Below are 14,869 nucleotides of genomic sequence, written 5' to 3'. Positions count from 1 at the left end.
ATGCTTACCCCTGATTCTACCGTTCCATCTTCACACACTTTCTCACAGCCAGAATTAATAAGATTTTCCATCAGAAACATTGACTGGAATGCTTTTGACTCTTCCATTCTTCTGGACCTTGATGAACAGAAACTTGCTTCTTTTGAAACCTCACCTATTTCTCATCAAGTGAACTATATTCAAAATGCTATAATAAAAGCGTCATATAAGTCTTCTAGGAAAAAGAGGGTTAACCAGAAGACGTGCTCATGGTGGACGCAGGAGTTATCGCAGTTAAGAAGGGAAGTTCATCGAGCCCGTAGGTACTACCAAAGGCATAGAGACTGGCCCCAAGCCGACGTTAATCGTTTTTACCAGAAGTATTCTTCTTTGAGGAAAAGCTACGTGAAGGCCATTGCCTCTCGAAAGCGTGAAACGTGGATGAATTTCGTTCACACCTCTGGAAATGCTAACCCTTGGGGTCTTCTATACAAGATTGTAAGAGGAAAAACCTCTAGTTCTAACATATTTGGCTCAATTGTGGTAGACTCCGTGGAAACACTGAACTGGCATGATTCTACAAATGCAATCTTAGATGCTCTTTTTCCGTTGGATGATCCTACCTCAGACTTACCTATTCACTCTAAAATCCGATCAGACAATGAATTTTATGTGTCCTCAACAACCACCGAACCTTTTACGTTGGATGAACTGCAGGCTGTCTCCCATAAAGTTAATGTTCAGAAGTGCCCAGGACTAGATCTTATAGAAAACATTTTTATCATCAGAGTCTTGAAATTAAAACCTTACGTTCTTCTAAACTTATTCAACAGATGCCTTCAGGAAGAAACGTTTCCGGAAATTTGGAAGGTCGCTCTAGTTAAGTTGATCAGAAAGCCGTATAAGCCTCCTGGAACGGCTAGATCGTACAGGCCGATCGCTCTGCTGGCTAACTTGGGTAAATTGCTAGAGCGACTAATGGCCATTAGATTGAATACCCTACTGGTAGAACAGGATCTGCTTTCAAGAAGTCAGTATGGGTTCTGTCCCGGACGTTCCTGCGAGGATGCTCTTGTGGACTTTGTCTCTTCAGTTCAAAACTCGGTACATAAATATACCCTGGCTGTTTTCATCGACTTCGAGGGTGCCTTCGACTCCCTTTGGTGGGAGAGCGTCCTGGAGCGTCTGCGATCGGCTAGGTGCTCCAACCACCTTTACCTTTTAATCCGCAATTACTTTGCTAATAGAACCATAATAGTCAAGGCTAAACATATCCAAGTATCAAGATCAGTACCTAGAGGGTGCCCACAAGGCTCTATATTGGGTCCTTTTACATGGAACATGGTGCTGCAGCAGTGGCTCTCCCGATCTTTCGGTAACGTCAAAATAATAGCGTATGCAGACGATCTCACCATCTTGGTAAATGGTAACTCTAGGGCCGATCTGGAAAATACCGCAAATTTTGTTCTCCGGGATCTCTACGATTGGACTGTGGCCAATAAGCTTAAAATCAGCTTGTCAAAAACAAAGATGATGATTCTTGGATCAAAGTTGGATATCACTCGTCCTCCGTTGGTCAAGATCAACAACATTCGTCTCCCCATAGTTAAAGAGTACAAGGTTCTAGGAGTGGTAATTGATTCCAGTCTCAATGTTATTCCTCATTTGACAAACTTATCTAAAATACGTAGATTTACAGGTGCAATTGTTAGGGTGTCCCGTGTTGAATGGGGGCTCTCCAGAAAAACTTTAAGGATTTATTACAATGCAGTTTTCCTCCCTCTAATCACGTATGCTGCCGGTGCATGGTTTCACAGGGCACGGCTCAAACACTTCATTACAAAACTCGCCTCATTGCAGAGAACCATTTTGCGGTGTTTAGTTAAGGCATGCAGGACAGTCTCGACGCAAGCTCTGCAAGTACTAGCCGGAACATTACCTTTAGACTTGCAAGTTACTTATAGAGGCTTTTTACACAGACTGAAAAGGCAGATTGAGGCCGAATTTCTTGGAATAACCATCAACCTTCAAGAAGATGCTAAAAGAGAAAGAAGGAGACTGTGGAACGAGTTAGTAAACATTTGGCAGTCTCGATGGGATACAGCTCCCGTTGGTGCAACAACAAGAAAATTTATACCACAAGTTTCATTTCTCCTTGATAAACGTGTTCGATTGTGGTTCTGTATGGACATATTCACGTCGTACTTGTTGACAGGACATGGATCGATGAACCAGAGTCTTCTTAGGTTCAATTTATCACAAACAGACCTCTGTTCGTGTGGATCACCAGAGAGTTGGGATCACATCTTGTTTCATTGCTCCCTGTATGACGATCTCAGACTTCCTCTTCAAGCACTTACTAATTTTCAATCAGGACAGGAGTCGTCTCTGCTTCAAAGCTCGGAGTCATTTCAGATTCTTCAGGCTTTCGCTCAAGGCGTATTTCTTCGAAGGCGTTCAGTGTCGACAGATCTCAACAGGATGCAGCACAACGGTCCTGCTGATGCATAGCTGGTTAGATCTCCTTTAATAATACATAAACTCAAATCCTCAAGAAATGAAATTTTCCTCGGCCTGCAGACAATTAAGTGCTTTCTTCCTTTTTTTTTTTTTAATTTTATTTATTTTATTATTTAGTTACATAAATGTTTTATTTTAATAATTTTGGTTCCAAATCCAGCACCACGGGTGATCTTGTTTTTTTTTTTTCCCCCTCTGGAATGGGCCCCCAGAGGATCCTGGCCTACCTTCTGACAACATTAGGTGGGTCAGAGTCTCTCTTGAGACAGTATGTGCTTTATATGGACTGGCCCACCTTCCCGTGGTGTGGACGAGTACCCAGAATCATCTGTCCAGGTGACTGATGCTTCTGGGTAGCCAAGCGGCCAGAACAGAACAACAAAACACACACATAATACACACAAACCGACGTCACACACATATCTGGCCCATTTGTAGTGCTACAGAGATACGAGGCGGAGTTGAACAAACGTTCTAGGAGCCGCCCTTTACATATACACATGTCCACATGTCCAGAACTTCTAAGAGGGGTAGGGTACATCCTGACAACTCGAAATCATATAGCAATGTGGGGTCGGAAATGCTTTCCTGAAGCGGTGTTGTACACAGAAGCACCATAAAAAGAAAAGAGACTGTAAGTGAGAAATCGTTTTAATAATACATGAAAAGAAGCAAAAGGTACATGGATTAAAGTAAGTGTTCGAAGTTTCTTCCATGGGCTACAATGCACGCCTCACATCTCCGACGCATGGACATCCGAACATTCTGGAATACTCCAGGCGAATTTCGAATTTCTTCGGCAGCTACTGCGATTCTTGCAACCAGCTCCTCAGCATTGTCAACAGGGGTGTCATAAACTAGCGATTTCATATGACCCCAGAAATAAAAATCAAGACATGATAGGTCGGGTGACCGGGCAGGCCAACGCACGGGACCACCACGTCCGATCCACTGTTGACCAAATGTGACATCCAGGTAGTTACGAACATCTCCGCTATAATGGGCAGGGGCTCCATCGTGTTGGAACCACATTGTCTGTTGCGTCGATGCAGAAATCTGTTCATCTCTCAAAAGTTGTGGCAATACTTGCTGCAGAAAGATCAAGTAGATAGGTCCGGTTAGACGACACGGTAACAGGTAAGGTCCGATGAGGTGATCTCCCATAATACCGGCCCATACATTGACCGAAAATCGAATCTGTGCTGCACGACGTCGTATTGCATGCAGGTTCTCGACCGCCCGGATATGGTCGTTATGCGTGTTGAAAATTCCTTCCCTTGTGAAGGATGTCTCATCGGAAAACAACACTTCAGCAGGAAAAAGGGGATTTGTAGCACATTTTCCAAGGTACCACTGTGCGAAAGCAATACGAGGTTGAAGAAACTTCGAACACTTACTTTAATCCATGTACCTTTTTGCTTCTTTTCATGTATTATTAAAACGATTTCTCACTTACGGTCTCTTTTCTTTTTATGGTGCTTCTGTGTACAACACCGCTTCAGGAAAGCATTTCCGACACCACATTGCTATATGATTTCGAGTTGTCAGGATGTACCCTACCCCTCTTAGAAGTTCTGAAACGTTTAACTGAAACACCCTGTATTTATTTATTTATTTATTTATTTATTTTTTTATGAGAACGCCAAACACGAGGTATTAGAACCTGTAGTACTTAGTACCGTGCTTGGGTTGGAGGTTCAGAAGACGAAATAAGATATTTGTTGACATTGGACTTCTTATTCTAAAGGTGGTTTTCTTTCTGCTCGGAAATTTGCTCATATCCAGCCAGTTCCTAAAAAGGGTGACAAATCCCTCCCATCCAATTATCGTCCCATTGCAATTACTTCTACTCTTTCTAAAGTAATGGAGAAATCAATTAACCGCCAACTCTTAAACTACCTAGAAACCTTCTGTCCGATCAACGATCGCCAGTATGGATTCCGTCAGTGTCGATCCACTGGTGACATTCTGGCTTATGTTACCCATTTATGGACACTAATTCAATGGAAAGGTTCGGAGAAACAAGAGTAGTTGCTCTTGGCATTTCAAAGGCTTTTGATCGTGTTTGGCATAAAGGTCTTCTAAACAAGCTTCCATCTTATGGTTTGCCAACTGTTTTTAGTAATTGGTTATCCAGTTTTCTCTCGGGTCGCTCACTGAGGGTGATGGTTGATGGCTCTGTCTTCTAACTTCTCCACTAAAGCCGGTGTTCCCCAAGGTTCAGTTCTTTTTCCCACTCTTTTCCTCTTGTATATTAATGACCTTCTTCCATTGACTGGAAATCCTATCCGTAGTTTTTCCGATGATTGCACATTGCATTCCACTTTCCATTTTAAGAAACCTTGTCCTGCTCAATCAGCTTCAACTTCTCGAAAATCTGCTACTAATTCCTTAAATACCGATCTTCAGGTATTTCTCCAGTGGGGCAAAGACAACCTAGTTGATTCTAACCCTTCTAAAACTCAGGCTTGTTTTATTTCTCGCGAAAAGGATTCTTCTGCTCCCATGATTATCTTTAGTGACACTCCGAATTCTAGGCAAAATGATATCTCTTTGGGGGATTACCCTGACTTCTAATCTCCCTTGGCACAAGCACATTACAAATATTGCTTTTTCTGCATCTAAAAAACTTGGTTTTCTCTTTCGCTCTTGGCGTTACTTTTCTTCCAAACAACCTTTCACCCTGTACAAATCGAAAATCCGCCCTACCGTGGAATATTGTTCCCACATCTTGGGCGGTGCCCCGAAAATCTCTCTCAGGCTTCTTGATTCCATTCAGAAGAGGGCAGTTAGGTTAATTAATGATTCATCTCTAACAGAGTCTCTTCACTAGCTGTCTCATAAACGTACTGTTTCTGCTGCATGCCTCTTCTACAGATACTGCCATGGGCACTGTTCTTCTGAATTGGCTTCTATAATTCCTGCTCTCTCTTTCTAAACAGTCTGAACCCGTGCTGCCACCAGCCAACATCCATTTACTATCCAACTTCAAACCCACAGAACCAACTTTTCATCTTGCTCGTTTATTCATTGAACTGCCGTTTTCTGGAATAACCTTCCTTCATACGTATTTCCTGAAAATTACAATCTACAGAAGTTCAAGTCCAATATCAACAAATATCTTCTTTCGTCTTCTTAACCTCCAACCCAAGCACGGTACTAAGTACTATAGGTTCTAATACCCTCGTGTTTGGGGTTCACATAAAAAAAAAACAAAAAAAAAACGAACTTCTGTACACTGTAATTTTCAGGAAATGCGTATGAAGGAAGGTTATTCCAGAAAACGGCAGTTGAATGAATAAACGAGGAAGATGAAAAGTTGGTTCTGTGAGTTGGAAGTTGGACAGTAAATGGATGTTGGCTGGACGTGTTTGGACTGTTTTGAAAGAGCGGGAATTCTAGAAGCCAATTCAGAAGAACAGTGCCCATGGAAATATCTGTAGAAGAGGCATGCAGCAGAAACAGTATGTCTATGAGATACTGATATTTATTATTTAAAGCGGTCCCAGCCAACCAATGGCAACCCCGCTGCCAGTTACGCATAATTTAGCAGTACTCTTACATATTCCATCTCCTGTTTTCCCAAGTACAGGGAGGGAAAAATCCTGCCATTACCAAAAGATTGATATGGACAAATTTAAAAATAATCAAATTACACAAAAAATAAAATATACATATAATTAAATTTAAGACAAAGTCCAAACTTCATTGGAAAGATCTGCATCTGCTGGAAAGCCAGCAGCGCTAGGAGCTGCCGAGAAGAGAAATCCCAGGGCCAGGAGCTGCAGAGAGCAGAAATTCCAGCACAAGGAGCCGTCGAGAACAGAAATGGCAGTACAAGGAGCTGGAGTTGCGGTGGATATAGCAGACTCAAGCCTCCACGATTTCATAGAATTCCAGGTATTTCGGCATACAGCATTACAAATCCAAGGCTTCGAGATGCAGATGAGTCTTCCGCCTAAGAAATATTGCAGATGCAAAGGCTTGAAAAGCCAAGTTCTGTTTATCAACTAGAATTGTCCCACAGCGTTCTGCCATAAGATTGAGATTACTAACCCGAGATACCAATTCAATTCGTAGATCGCAGTACTCCTCACTGTTGTACATAATGTTCACATGATTCTCTTTTGCCACAATGGCAACTACATCTTTCATTAATTCCTAAATCATGCAACTTTGCATTAATCGAGACATGACCAGTAAATAAGAACATAGTTTGTAAGTTTGGGGCAAACCATTTGAATTTTATCGATGCTAGGAAAAATTAGTGTAATCTGCCCTTTATCACAAACACTAAAACGCTCCTGCCAGACTTACCAAAGCATCCCAGATTCTTGTCCTTTCCTTCCTAGGATCAGGCAAAATGTCCACTTGTATATTCAGAAAAGAACAGGGAATGCCACGGCGGATGAAGTAAGCCAATGCACAATACAATAAATGCAGATCAATAGGTACTTTTCCAGTGACAATCTGCAAAGCTGGGGTCGACACAGTTCTGAATGCCATGCACATCCCAAGGAGCATTACTCCTTGAATGGAACTGAGCTTTCTAGTAAATACTTTCCACTTACACGTTCAAACTAAATTGGTGCACCATACGTTACTATGTGGATAAATACACATTCATATAGTAAGTTCAGCACCTTACCTTTTATTCTCCAGCCAGCTCCAGTGATTCGAGTAATCATTCCAATAAATTTCCTCACCTTTTCGGATAGATAAGTAACATGTGAGTTGAAAGTCAAAACTAACATTTGATTGCCTTGCCCATTGTAGGCTCGACCCATTATTCTAACAACCGGGGTGTCTTCTACTCGCAAATTTATCCTTAAAGACCATTGTCCTTGTTTTGGTTCCTGATACAGTCAGTTTATGTAACCTACACCAGTTATTAAGTTCAAACAAAACCTGCTGTGACCTGGGTTCTGGTTCCATCCGTGTATTTCCTTCAATAAGCAACACAATATCAACGGCATATGCCACCATCACTGTATGCTCGAAATCCCTATGCAACCAGTCCTCCAAAAGTCACTAGATTTCATATTAGTGTTCCAAAAACCGATCCTTGTGGGCATTCCCTGGTCACTTCTCGTACAATCGAATCAACCGACGATTTAACCAGTCACTGTACGGTGCGTGAAGTAGTTTTTTACCACCCTAAAGATCTTTGTTGAACAGCCTGTGTCTCAACATCATAAGAACGCTGCTCCATTGAATGGAGCCAAAAGCTCCCTCAAAGTCAATAGACATTCCAAGGACATACTGTTCGAATATAACATATAGTTTGGCAATGTCCGAAGCGCATATTCTGTTCCACGACATGGAGTAAACCCCTATTGCCTGCCAGACCAGCCTAAGTTTTTTTTCAGTATAGTCCGTAATCCGTCCCGCGAGCATCCTTTCAAACACCTTTCCTAATCCAGGGAGGAGGGCAATAGGTCGATAAGATCGTGGGTCATCTATGAGAGTGGACAGACATCTGTTACAGATGAATCATTAATTAACCATGACCTCCGTAGCCAAGTGGTCAGGAGCGGGAATGCAGTAGCACGTTTTCTGAGTAGACCGGGATTCAAGCCCCTGACTGTTAAATACGGTCGATCTGCCAAACCGCACGGGACCAGCATGGCAGGTTATGGTCCATTTCCCTCAGCATGAATTGTTGAGGAGGCTTCCACCCTGAAGTGGGTTGATAATGGCTGTAGTTTACCTTTTTTTACCCTTAATTAACCTAACTGCCCTCTTCTGAATATAGAATCTTAAAATATCATGCCTTGTTGCATTTAGTTTAAATAAATATAATACACATGGAAATCAAGAATAGTAGCGCGATGCACATTTCGAGAGCAGGAAATGCCGTAAATATACTTCTGGCAAACCTAACAGTATATATATTTTTTCCCTAACAGTTATGGAGTGTTTAAAGCGATAGCTTTATCACAGAAACTGCTCACACCAACGACGAAAGTATCACTACGCGTTCATTGACAAAGGCGCCAGACATCCAAACGCGCATCGGGTTTCCTGAAAATTCGTCAGACTGGTATTTTTAAGTCAGACGTTTTTATTTAAGTGAAACGTAAAAGTTGTGGTACGCCAACTTTATTACATACGAAGGAAATATTTTATAATATTTTACACAGAGAAGTATCTTTTCTCTCTTTTTGGTTCTTAAATTGGAGAGCCAACTTTTAACATTTTTAAAGATGCAACCACCAAGGTTGTTGTCTGAACTTATGAATTAATTGATAACTTAAGCAAAATTAGACAAGTTATCACTCTCACACTGTTGACTACCACCACGGGAATTTTAGCCAGTAAACAATAACCACATCAGCAAACGACTAACCTTTTCGACCTTGTCAATATATGATTGACTCCGTCCACAAGGTTGTCTCATCGACAAAGTGATTGTAGTTTCATTTAACGTTTTGGTTTATGCACGACCGGATTTAAACCCTGTCGAGGTCCTAAGTTATAAGGCCCTTCTCTCTTACGCTTCACCTGTGACAATATTAAAAATTTTTTTTTTTTAATTGGAGCGAGGATCCTTCTAATGCGAGGCCCTAAGACGCAGCTTATATGTAAATCCTGCCCTGCGTTTATGTCTATTTATTTATTTTCTTTAAAATTGTTTTTATTTTATTTTTTTTCTACGGGAAATAAAACTTACTGTCCTCTTCTTCTTTTACATACGATTTACACGTTTAAACCAAATGGACGTCTGTTCATTGGATTTCTCTTTAATTACAGTTAACCAACTCTGCTCATTGTTCTGCTCTCAGATAGGCTATAGCAGTTACCTGTTGTGCATCTTGTTATCAATAAAATAAATTAAATCTGAGTAATCGGAAGTTCCATTCTCCAATAGAAACTTCAACGCGTTGAACAGCGCTTTCTGCAAACCAATCTAATTCCCACATTCGTTTCCTCTTTTACACGTTGGACGGTGGTCAAAATATATAAATTCTATACGGTGGGACCAACTGATGTTACCAACGTTGAATTCTAAATGGGAAGTATTCAAGCATTCATGGAAGATACTAGGCTTTTCATACCAACTAAGAAATATTGTTCAAGGTTCAGGCCTAAATGGATGTCAGATGAACTAATGAGACATATGGCAGAGAAGAAAAATGCATGACATACATATAAATTAACAGGTGGTACAAAAGCTTATGATAGATATAAGCTGGTCTGTAACCAAGTCATAAAGGAAGTTAGCAAGGCAAAGGTTGATTACGAGAAATCTTTGGCAAAGGATGTAAAGAAAAACAGCAAAGAGTTGTTTACTTATTTAAAGTCTAGAAGGAATTGAATGAATCAGATTGGTCTAGTTAATATTGATGGTTGATCTGTTGACGATCCTGCTCTGACAGATAACAAACTAAATGAATATTTTGCATCTACATGCACACATGGGGAGTTATTCAGGGAGGGGAATGCCAAAGGTGTAATAAACTGCTTTTGGCATTTAATAAACTCTGGCAGTAAGCCAGATAATCTTGTAATAACGGAGAGTAAAGTAGAGAAATTGTCAAAAATAAACATAAGAAAGGCACCTGGGATGGATGGAATCTATCCAGTTATATTCAAGGAGGCAGCAAATGAATTAAGCAAATCCTTAGCCATAATTATGAGTTTCCTTGGACTCAGGAAAGTACCCATGAACTGGAGATGTGCAAACGTGACCCCAATCCACAAAGGAGGATTAAATGGAGATACAGGTAATTACAGACCTGTTAGTTTAACTCCTGTTCCAGGGAAATAAAGATGGCACTGATTAAAGAATCATTGCAGGGTCATCTAGACAAGTCTTCAGTTATAGCCCGGACACAGCATGGTTTTGTTAAGGGGAAGTCTTGTCTGACCAATTTGATTGAATACTATGATGTGGTCACAAAGGAACTGGATGTAGGGAATAACTTTGATATCATATATTTGGATCGTAAAAAGGCTTTTGATACTGTTGCACATGGAAGACCGCTACACAAATTGGAGCAGTGTGGCATGAGGCAAATTGCTGCTATGGTTGAGTGGCAATCAATGGACACTGCTCCTGGTGGACTGATGCTATTAGTTGGGTCCCCCAGGGTTCACTGTTGGGTCCATTGTTGTTTTCTGTATTCATTAATGATATTGATGACAGTGTATTTTCTTAGTGTCTGTAGACTAGGCACCAGCAAGATCTGATTGAGGTGTAGAAAGCATTGAATTGTTTGAACATGCTCAATGCTGATAGGATTCTTTCTTTTGCTCAGAATAATCGCCAGATAGGCTATCAACTTCCACAACAAGAGATGGAAGTTTGTACCACCAACCAACTATCTGCTGGCTAAAGGCAAATTTCTGCACATCTATCCTACATCTGTCTTTCCTCAATTTGAATTTATGCCATCTCAGGTGATTATTCTGAGCCAGAGGAGGAATCCCATCCGTATTGAGCATGCTCAAACCATTCAAGGCTTTATACACCTCAATCAGATCACCTCGCCTGTGCTTAGTCTCCACACACAGTAATTTGCAAAACGTAAGCCCTTCTTTGTAAGAGCAACCCTTTGTTCCAGTCACTAATTTTGTTGCCGTTCTCTGTGCTCGTTCCAACAGCTCTACATCCTTAAAATGGGGTCTCCAGACCTGTGTACAGTACTCAAGGTGTGGCTTGACCATTGCCTTATACAAGGGGATAATCACCTCCTTATATGTTCTGGAAAATTTCCTGTATGTAATTCACAAGATACCATGAGCTACTCTTGCAGACCGGCTGCACTGCTCAGAAAACTTCATATCTGCCTACACAATTACCCCCACGTCCTTTTCGATTTCTACCACTGTCAGTGTAGTATCAGAGAATTGATACGTTACTCTGTGGTTACTGCTTCCCATATGTAATACTTTTGTAAGATGTAGTTCTTACGTGTTCAGGTATAATTGAGTCTTGGCGAGTGTAAGTTTAATTAAAGGTTTAATCTAACATTAACGAAAATGTTAGTGTAAATTTAAGGGTCAAAACTTCGTGTTGTTCTAAGGGACAATGTCACTTAGAACAACAGGACGTTTTGACAAAAGAACGATTAACAGCTCAGTCATACATAATGGAAACGGAAAGGGTTATTTACACTAACAAAGGGACCACAGAAACCAGGGCATGTAAGGAGCCTGGCATAATCCAAGCAATAGGAAAGGTTATTACTTGGTTTATGCCAGAATAAGTGAAGACCCGTGACAAATTCTGGAAGAGGGCAGCTGTAAGCGATTCTCTGGGAGGGCTGTAGGGCAAGGAATTTTAAAACAAATGAGAAATTGGACTAAATTTAAAAATAAAATTTTTTTAAAAATTCCACTAGGGGGCGTAGCATAACATCGGCCTGTTAGAGGAATCGATTATGAACAATAATATCCAAATCCCACGTATCTATCTCTCATAGAAAAGCAACCAGAAGGGTTTGAATAAAAAGTGATTCTGCCGATTTTCTAAAAAAACTAACCGACCTAGGGCGTAAATAATTACATCGTTTTATAGAGAATTACGTCCGCTAAAAGTGTACAAAATTTCAATTATTTATCCTCCATAGCACAACAATAAAATAACTTTTTACTTAGTTTTAAGACCCATGTACTGGTTGGTGAGTGTTGTGTGGTTTTGGGGTTTTATAGAGAAAGTGTTTTAAATCTTATACAATTTCACTGACAATATATTTAGAGAGAATTAGAGAGAATTTTACTTACTTGAGGAAACTTTGTGCTTATTTGGTTTTCCTTTTATATACATTCTATGGCTAGAATATTCCTATGTAAAATGTCACCTTGACAACAAGGTCTAGACTACAAGGACATTTTACGACTGGGTAACTTCCTTTTGGGAAGTGTGTGTCATTTCAACAGTGTATAAAAGGAAACTCAGATAAGCTGGAGAGTACAGGCTTCTCTTCAAACGTTGCTGTTGTCAAGTAAGTAATTTTTAAGTAATATTTTATTCTATTTCATTCAGTGATTTCCAACAAATGATTATTTGATTCTAATATTCACTCACAGAATTACATTAATAGCATGTGGGATACTCGTGTGTATTCACTTTAATTGGTTAGAAAGGACATTAATTCAGCTTTAAACGATTTTCATAAAAAAAAAAACAGTTATAAGGTTAGAAATTAACCACAAAAAAACTAACCGCTAGAAAATTTTGATTGTACAGTTTTATAGAGGAGGATGTCTACAATAGAAATATAGAAATCCCACGCATCTTCCGTTGATTAATTTCGAATAAATACGTTTTTTTGTTTTTATTTGTTCGTCGTGTTTCTCCGTAAATACCGCAGACATTAATTTGAAAATTACAGGTTAGAAAGGACTCAATGTTCTCTATCTGCTGACAATTTTTCAGCTTTATTAGACTAAATTTAAAAATAAAATTTTTTTTTAAAAATTCCACTAGGGGGCGTAGCATAACATCGGCCTGTTAGAGGAATCGATTATGAACAATAATATCCAAATCCCACGTATCTATATCTCATAGAAAAGCAACCAGAAGGGTTTGAATAAAAAGTGATTCTGCCGATTTTCTAAAAAAACTAACCGACCTAGGGCGTAAATAATTACACCGTTTTATAGAGAATTACGTCCGCTAAAAGTGTACAAAATTTCAATTATTTATCTTCCATAGGACAAGAATTAAATAACTTTTTACTTAGTTTTAAGGCTTAACAGTGACACTCATGTACTTGTCGGCCAAATTCGAATAAAATGTTAATATTTCTGGTTCCATTAGAGATATCGATACGGGGTTTTCAACGTTCTATTTCAAAAATGTAGTACTTAACATTTGTCAATGTTAAACTTCATTTGCCACCCCTCAGTCCATCTGCTCAACCTTTACAGATCCTGTTGCAGCAGCAGCATAACATCAGTAGTATCCTTAACAACCCTGCCAACCTGTGTATCATCTGAAAACTTGGATATTAAGCTTTATATACCATCATCAATATCATTTATAAATACAGAAAACAACAATGGACACAACACTGAACTTTGGGAGACTCCACTAATAACATTAGTCCACGTTGAGCAGTGTCCATTGATTACTACTGTAATCAATGGACACTATACCATAGCAGCAATTTGCCTCCAATGCCACACTGCTCCAATTTGTGCAGCAGTCTTCCATGTATCAAAACAGTATCAAAAGCCTTTCAAAGATCCAAATATATTATAACAAAATTATTCCCTGCATCCCGTTCTTTTGTGACTGCATCATAGTATCCAATGAAATTGGTCAGGCAAGCCCTTCCCTTAACAAAACCATGCAGTGTCCGAGCTATAACTGAATTCTTGTCTAGATGATCCTGCAGTGCTTCTTTAACCAGTGCCTCCATTAATTTTCCTGGAACAGAAGTTAAACTAACAGGTCTATAATTACTTGTGCCAGCCTTTGATCCTCCTTTCTGAATTGGCTTAGGAGGAGGTTAAGATGCCAGTTGCAATTAACATTAATAAATACAGATTTTTATATATACACTACTGGGTTCAGGTTGCTAATTACAGCAGGTTTCAGTACAATTCTGTGAGTTCACCTGTCTCACTGTATTGAAACCTTTTATTTTCACCCAGCTCAATCCAGTAGTCTTTACATAAAATTGTTTTTATTAGTGTTTATTGGAACTGGCACTCATCACTGTCATCTTAGTGTCCTTCTAGATTGCATTTTAGGCAATTTCTCTCCATTTTATTTTTAAATATTAGCTTTTTGAAGTTTAACTCCATAAATTTACATTTTTGTCATTTTGACTGATCTCAACTTTTGTTTTAGGTTGCAATGTAATGAATGAATTGAACTGCTTTTAACTTTGGCTGTCATTTTTATTTAATTACTTTCCTTTATTTATTTACTGTTTTATATCTGGCACCCTATGAACACTGCTAACTAGTGCAACTTATACTTTGCAGAAATACAAAAAATGTGGAATGAAAAATTTGGAAGACAATTCTCTGTGACCAAATTTTGACTTTTTTCTTGCTGAGTTAGTTATTTTCTTTAACAAAAGGAATTTAGCATTCTTTCATTTAGATAACTATTTGAGTTAGCATTACAATAACAAAAAATCATGCTATATAATTGAAATTCTCTTTATTTATGAATTTTCTCATTTCATATGAAAGATATTTGAATTAAGATAGTTCATATGAATATGAAATATCTTAATGTGAACATTGCATTATATAGCCTCAGCCTCAAGAGCAATGTGACCCTACATAACAGCCTGGCAGCAATACACAGAAGAGATACATACAAATACACTGAGTTAGATAAATGGTTCAGACTTCACTTGATTGATTCAGACTTCACAATGTCATTCACTTGAATGACATTGTG

Source organism: Mastigoproctus giganteus, chromosome 13, assembly GCF_048544385.1.
Source record: "Mastigoproctus giganteus isolate SK-2022 chromosome 13, ASM4854438v1, whole genome shotgun sequence".
NCBI classification, from domain to species: Eukaryota; Metazoa; Arthropoda; class Arachnida; order Uropygi; family Thelyphonidae; genus Mastigoproctus; species Mastigoproctus giganteus.
The sequence above is the reverse complement of the archived record's forward strand: the minus strand, read 5'-3'. Positions refer to the sequence as shown.